At 41.3% G+C, this 7,365-nt stretch overlaps 1 pseudogene across 1 annotated transcript; it reads left to right on the top strand.

Moving 5' to 3' along the window:
• Positions 1-2,080: 2,080 nt before the first annotated feature.
• LOC140694084 (AN1-type zinc finger protein 5 pseudogene) lies at positions 2,081-4,743 on the top strand (annotated as a pseudogene). Its single transcript, XR_012069840.1, has one exon. The product of XR_012069840.1 is annotated as an AN1-type zinc finger protein 5 pseudogene (transcript).
• The last annotated feature ends 2,622 nt before the right edge of the window (positions 4,744-7,365 follow it).

The following is a 7,365-nucleotide window of genomic DNA, read 5'->3' as shown; positions in this document are numbered from 1 at the left end:
ATGGGAGACACAGTGGAGGCACTAAGAGGCTGTAGGGTGAAGCCACGTGGATCTTGAGTGCTGGGGGCTGACTTACTGCTTTGCAAATCTCCATGTTGCACTATAACCACCTTCCACCTGACTTTCCACTGGATCTCTGAGTCTCAGATTGGGGAGGAATGTGTCACCTTGTGGTTATGTGGCTAAATCGTTTATTCTCATAAAACATTGAGCGCAGTCAATGTTTGACAGACAGCCCGCCATTGCACCTCACCATCATCATCTCCATGAGAGAGCTGAATTGGCTTTTTGTGCCAAGATGGATAAAGGGCTTTTTAAGTGGCTGGGGTGGGAAGAGGGGGACCAAGTCAGGAAGCTGCCTCTCTCCCATCCCAGCACATCTTCCCTCTGCTTCTCGGTCTTCCTTGAACTGGAAGGTCTTCCTGAAGTTGTCTGTCAGGGGCTAAAGTAATGGTTGTAGAGCAGAGTCAATCAGAGGAGAGCAGTTTGTTATTTATGTTTGGAACTAACAGATCCCATAAGATCCCAGAACTGCGCATTGGAGCTGCTTTCATTTTTTTTTTTTTTCTTATTTCTAGGGATACGTGACTTTCAAAATGGAAACTTGAGGAGTTAAAAAAAAAGTCATCAAATCACTTTATAAAGACTTCTTTTTTCCTTCTAATTTCTTTTATCTCATACAAGTCTTCATGGAAATTCACAAAGCTTTAAAATATGCCTAAAAATCCCAACAAGAATTGTGTCTATTTGTCTTCTGTCTTACCCACTGCAGAATGGCTCTCTAGGGTTGGCAGTTCTCACAGTAAATTCTTCAGTTTGGGGTCTCCACAGCTATTTTTGAGTACAATTTTAATTTTTTCTCTGAATGTGATTATAATCGAGGTAGAACTATTCAAAAGACTTAGAGTCTTAATTAATTGATTTTCTTAAAACATCAGGTGAATTTTTGAGCAATAATTATAAAAATTAGTGGAAATTTGAGTGGTGGTCAGCTAACGTGCATGCCCCCAGCATGGCACCTCACCTCAACCTGGTCTCACTGGGGAATGACCCTCACGGCACTTTTAAAATTAACATTCTCATTCCTTCCATTGGATAAATGGTTAACTTCAGGAGAAAAGGAATCAGATAGCATTTACTACTAGGTACTTTATATATTCTGCCAGGGAACTTTACGTTTTAAATATTTGAACTTGGTAGACTAAAGAAGAGGAGAATGGGACAGAAAATGTCAAATATGCACCTTGTACTTTGTGCATGTGAGAAGTCACCTTGCTGTACTAGGAACCCCGCACCCCTCTCTCTCCCCCTCAAAAACCCAGTGGCTGGAATGAATCAGGGGTCATTTTTATCTCATGCAAAGGCAGGATGGAGATAGGTAGTTTGGGACCGGCATGGTGACTTCATGATTCATCAAGGATTTGGGCTTTGCCTTTGCCATCCTTGAGGAATGTGTCTCTTGTCCTCACGCTCCCAAGATGACATCTGAGCCCAAGCCAACTTGTACACATATCAGGGAGAAGAAGGGAAAGGGGAAAGGACAAAAAAAAGTCCCACCGGCATCAGTAGCCTTGCAAGAGTTTTCAAAACCCTGTCCGGTCTCTCTGCTTATACGTCACTGTCTATAGCTTGTGACCACCCCTCGCTATAAAGGAGGCTGGAAAACACAGTCATTTATTTGGTTCTTTGTAACTGAGCACTTGCAACCCTGGAAAAAATTGGGTTCTGCTGGACAAGGAGAGAATGAGTTGACTCTTGAAGAGGAGTCACCAGCTCTGCACTCTTCTTATCATACAGCGTATAAACATCCCAGTTAGAGAAACACTTTATCGACTAGAGTCAACCCCTGAATCTTGACCAGGACTTTTTAGTTTGTCTTCTGTCTCTCCCCACTGAGGAACATGGCTCTATGGGGTTAGGAGCTCTCACAGAGAACTCTTCAGCTGTGTACATCCACAACCTGTTCTGAAGCATTTTCCACTGTTAGAGCCATTTATATTTAAACCCATTTCTACTGGTAGAACAACCCATCTAACAACCCTGAGCATTAAACACCTTAAAACTACTCATAATTCACTGACCGAGCGGCGGGCGGAGAGAGCGCGTCAGTCCGCCGGAGCGGGGAGCTGTGTGCACCTCCGCTTGGGACTCGTCGCTCCCGGGAGCCGCGCAGCTCCCTTCGCGGTAGCAGAAGCGACAGAGAGCGCCATCCGCGGACCCTCGCGGCGCCCAGGCCTCGTTGCGCGCGCCCCGCTCGCTCTCGGAGTCGGCCCAGCCCGCCGCCGGTGGAGGCTGAGGCGACGACGGGCGACCGCCGCGAGCCGCCTTAGCCGCTGCGGCCTTCGATCCTCCCTCCGCCTCCTTCTTTGCCCCCCCCGCTTCCCTCCTCCCACTTCCCGAGCTCCAGCGTGTCCCGGCCACGCTCGGTGTCGCTGCGGGAACAAAGGAGGAACCCGCGGCGGCGACACCACCTCCGCCTGCGGCTACGACCTGCTGCCGGCCGGCCGCGGCGGCTCCAGGGCGGCCGGCTTACCTATCCCGGAGGCCTCGGCCCGGCTCTACTGCGCCGGCGTCGCGCGCGAGCCCGGCTCCTGCCCCCGCAGGGAGAACAATGGCTCAGGAGACTAACCAGACCCCAGGGCCCATGCTGTGTAGTACAGGATGTGGCTTTTATGGGAATCCTAGGACAAATGGAATGTGTTCTGTTTGCTTCAAAGAATATCTTCAGAGACAGCAGAAGAGTGGCAGAATGAGCCCAATGGGAACAGCTAGTGGTTCCAACAGTCCTACCTCAGATTCTGCATCTGTACAAAGGGCCGACACTAGTTTAAACAACTGTGAAGGTACTGCTGGCAGCACAACTGAAAAATCAAGAAATGTGCCTGTGGCTGCCTTGCCTGTAACGCAGCAAATGACAGAAATGAGCATTTCAAGAGAAGACAAAATAACTACCCCGAAAACAGAGGTGTCAGAGCCAGTTGTCACTCAGCCCAGTCCATCAGTTTCTCAGCCCAGTACTTCTCAAAGTGAAGAAAAAGCTCCTGAGTTGCCCAAACCAAAGAAGAACAGATGTTTCATGTGCAGAAAGTTGGCCTTACAGGGTTTGACTGCCGATGTGGAAATTTGTTTTGTGGACTTCACCGTTACTCTGACAAGCACAACTGTCCTTATGATTACAAAGCAGAAGCTGCAGCAAAAATCAGAAAAGAGAATCCAGTTGTTGTGGCTGAAAAAATCCAGAGAATATAAATTACTACTTGTGAAGAGACTGAAACATTGTTTTTATTTTAATATATCGTAGGAAAACATTAAAGAGCAGATGCATGGCCATTTTTCTTTGATGTTCTCCAGAGTTTTACTTCACACTTGTCTGTCTTATAGTTGATATTTTAGTTTGTTTGGGTGTTTGTTACAGGCAGAATTGGATAGATACAGCCCTACAAAATGTATATGCCCTCCCTTGAATAAAATTGGATGAAAATCTGCACAGCAAATTGAAATACACAGATAACAGGGACAAAATTTAGTTCCCTCGTGCCAAACAATATATGTGAAATATCTGCATGTTTGCAGCATATCTGCCTTTGGGAATGTAATCAAGGTGTAGTCTTTGGCTAGTGTTATGTGCCTGTATTTTTTTTTTAAATGGTACACCAGAAAAGGACTGGCAGAAGTTTAACTTCTACCATAGTTAAACTTCACGCTGTTAATTTCTACATGTTCTTTGGAAGCAGGAAGAAAGCTATAAAGTGGATCAGACCTTTCCGTGAAACCAGTATTCGGTGCCATATGTGAGCCTAGTTAATTAGTCTTCTAAAAGCTGTCAAATAAGACATTCTGTGAGAGGTATACATCGCAACTGGTTACAAAGAGTAAACATCAAGCCAACAGGGTCTTGAGCTATCTTTGAAACTTACTGTGCTGGCCTGCACCAGAAGATATCTGCATTATTCTCATTGCTAAAAATGCATAGCACAGAACTGCACTAGGATTAACTTGTTTACAAGAAGAAATTAAAACTCTACGTTTGGTTTTCACATACAGTAGCTCTGTTGAATAACATGCATCTGAATTTTAAGTTGCAAAGGTATCTCAATAATTTTTCATGTGCATATTTTGTTGAGTGTTTTGGTTCAAGAAAGAATGTTTAAAGCTTTTTTAAAGACTTCAGTTCTTAATGTAACTGTACCCTTCTGCATGGAAAATCATAACCAAAATGGCTGCAGTAGACTTCTTAGTGGTATCCAGCACCACTTGCAGAGGGCTGCTTTATCATATTAATTGTACTTGGGTGTAGGACTCTAGTGTTCTTGGGTGTATTGCATGGGCTGCATTATTTACAGCATTGTACAATAAAAACTAGAAGAGGCAGTATACTTCACTGATGCTTGTCTGGTAATATCACTTCTGTGTTATAATGGAAGGTTTTTTGTGATGTATGAAACGTGTTTTTTTATATATAAATGAGTATAGTTAGATTAGTGTCGTGGTAATGCCTGTTTTCATCTGTAAATTGTTAAGTATGTACACGAGGCAATACTGATTTACTGCAGTGTTCAGTCTTAGTTTTTACTTTTATTCTTAAAGCATTCAGTTTTGCTTTCAATTTTCTGTATCTTAGTTTCAGTTAGATCTGCAGATGTGTACAGATAGTTCATATTTATGTATTGCACATAATCATGCTATTCAGCATTGATGCTATATTGTATTATGTAAATAATAAAAGCCATGTACAGAGGGAAACTTCCACTTGTTCATTGGGTTTTTAAGCCATAGTTAGAAATCCTAAAGGGGGATAATTAGAAAATGTTACATATTCAACTTTTTAGTTGCATATGTAGGCTTTGCATGGTTATATTGTAAACTTTTCCATTGCCATCCCTGAACATGATATATTCAAGTGAGAACCATGAGATGAGTGTTGTGAAACATCTTAAGTATGGTATGTAGTAGACAATTTAATTTTGAAGGAATGTATAGGCAACTTTTAGGATCAAAACAGTCTTAGAACTTGGGCCATATTTGTTCAGTCTTCACATCTCTTCTTTAATTTTTTTATTTCATTTTTTGCTTTATAAGTAACACTTCATGCATGACAATTTGTGTACAAAAACCGGCAAAGTTTTACCTGTTAGGGGTTTGGTTCTAATGTTGAGATGGACCCATGGGCTTGGTCTTTGCAGGTCACAGGTGTCATGTGAGATAAGAAAGAATAAGGAATAACAGTGACATGCTGACCTTGCCAATGCAGTTGCTGAAGTGAGATAGCAGAACCGTGGCTTCTCAGTGATGGAATTTGAAATGGAAATGCCTGATGCACTACCATCTGTCACAGTTCTTTGAATGCTGCTACTTTTGCTTCAGGTGGGAGGAAATATATACTGTACTTAGGATGAGCTAAAGGATAGTTATCTCCTAAAATACGAAGGATATTGAAGTCACAGTTGAGCTGAAGTTCTGGTATTTGGAAGACAAACTTAATTTTTATTCAAAGTTTCAAGATGTATTTTCCCTCTTAATGCTATCTCTGTCATCAAACATTTGATAGATTTTTAAATCTTAAGGTTTTGAAATCAGAGTAGTGGGTATACAGAAGACTTAGATGGGAAGATGATGGACCCTTCAACTTCATTGGTCTGTAATGATCTTTGAAATAAGTAGCATGAAATTGTAATAATTTCCATAATCATTTCTTATGAGAAACATTAATTTAGAACATTTGGCTTTGTGGATTTGATTGGTCAGGAAAATCAGTTGTGGAGAAGAATCAAATGTGTAAAGTAAGGCAGCTAGGAAGATTCAATTTCACCTAGACTCCTGTACTCAAACCTAAATTTTTCTCAGGCAGGACTATAAATGGGCTTTAACTTTGTAGTGATGTACACTGAGATAGAAAACATTTCAAGAATATACCACTTTTCACCTTACAGATTCACTTCACATCCCCACTCCAAAACTGTTTTGGGAGGACAGTGATAGGAATTAGCTGTATGGCCTAGAGCTAGTCCTTTTGTCAAATCTATTCTTCAGTGGACTTCATCTGCAAAACTAGAGCCTCTGGTTTGAGCTGGTGTTTCCCACAGCATGAATTTGGAAAGGAAACAATTTTGAGTGGGATGGCATAGTGGTTAAGATTATTGTCCCTGGAGCCCTGTTTCTCTATCTGTAAATAAGTATAGTAACAATGCCCAGCACATAGTAAGTGTTCCCTGTTAAATTTTTTAAGAACTTGGGTTTTTTTAGAGCAATTTTAGGTTCACAGCAAAATTGAAAGAGGTAAGTGCAGACTTCCCATGTACCCTCTCCTGCCACACGTACACAGCTCCTCCGTTACCAACACCTACCACAAGAGTGGTACATTTGTTAAAATTAATGAAAGTACATTGACACATCATAATGACCCAAAGTCCATAGTTTGTAATTCACCATTGTTTTCTATGGGTTTGGACTAATCTATAATGACATATCAATCATTATAATACAGAGTATTTTCACTGCCCTAAAAAATCTGCTCCGCCTACTCCTCCGCTCCACCCCAGCCCCTGACAACTACTGATCTTTTTACTGCCCCCATAATTTTGCCTTTTCCAGAATGTCATATGGGATCAAAAAGTATGTATGTAACCTTTTCAGATTGGCTTTAGTTACTGTTACTCATTTAAGTTTCCTCCATGTCTTTTCATGGCTTGATAACATTTCTTTTTAGTGTTGAATAATCCATTTTCCAGATGTCCCTCAGTTTATCCATATACCTACTGAAGTACAACTTGAAGCTTCAAAGTTTGGGCAATTACGAATAAAGCTGTCATCAACAGCAGTGTGCAGGTTTTGTGTGGAAAAACTTTTCAACTCCTATGAGTAAATGCCAAATGTTATTGCTGGATTGTATGGTAAGAATATATTTGATTTTGTAAGAAACCACCAAACTGGCTTCCAAAATGGTTGTACCATTTTGCATTCCTGCCAGCAGTGAATGAGAGTTTCTATTGTTCCACATCTTCACCAGTATTTAGTGGTGTCAGTGTTCTGGGGTTTTGGCCATTCTAATAGATGTGCAGTTAAATTTCATTGTTTGAATTTGTATTTCCCTGATGACATGATGTTGAGCATCTTACAGGATTCTTAATTTGCCATCTGTGTATCTTTGATGAAGTGTCTAGTAAGGTCTTTGGACCATTTTTTAGTTGAGGCTGTTTTCTTACTGAATTTTAAGAGTTCTATATTTTGGATAAGAGTTCTTTATCAGATGTGTCTTTTGCAAGTATTTTCTCCTAGTCTGTAACTTGTTCTCTTGGGGTATTGTTGATTTTAATGTCCTAGAGTAATGATTTCTAGAACTTGGAAAGAGAATTGTTTGATAACAAG

Source organism: Vicugna pacos, unplaced genomic scaffold, assembly GCF_048564905.1.
Source record: "Vicugna pacos unplaced genomic scaffold, VicPac4 scaffold_20, whole genome shotgun sequence".
In the NCBI taxonomy this organism is placed as follows: domain Eukaryota; kingdom Metazoa; phylum Chordata; class Mammalia; order Artiodactyla; family Camelidae; genus Vicugna; species Vicugna pacos.
This window is presented reverse-complemented; position numbering and strand designations above follow the sequence as displayed.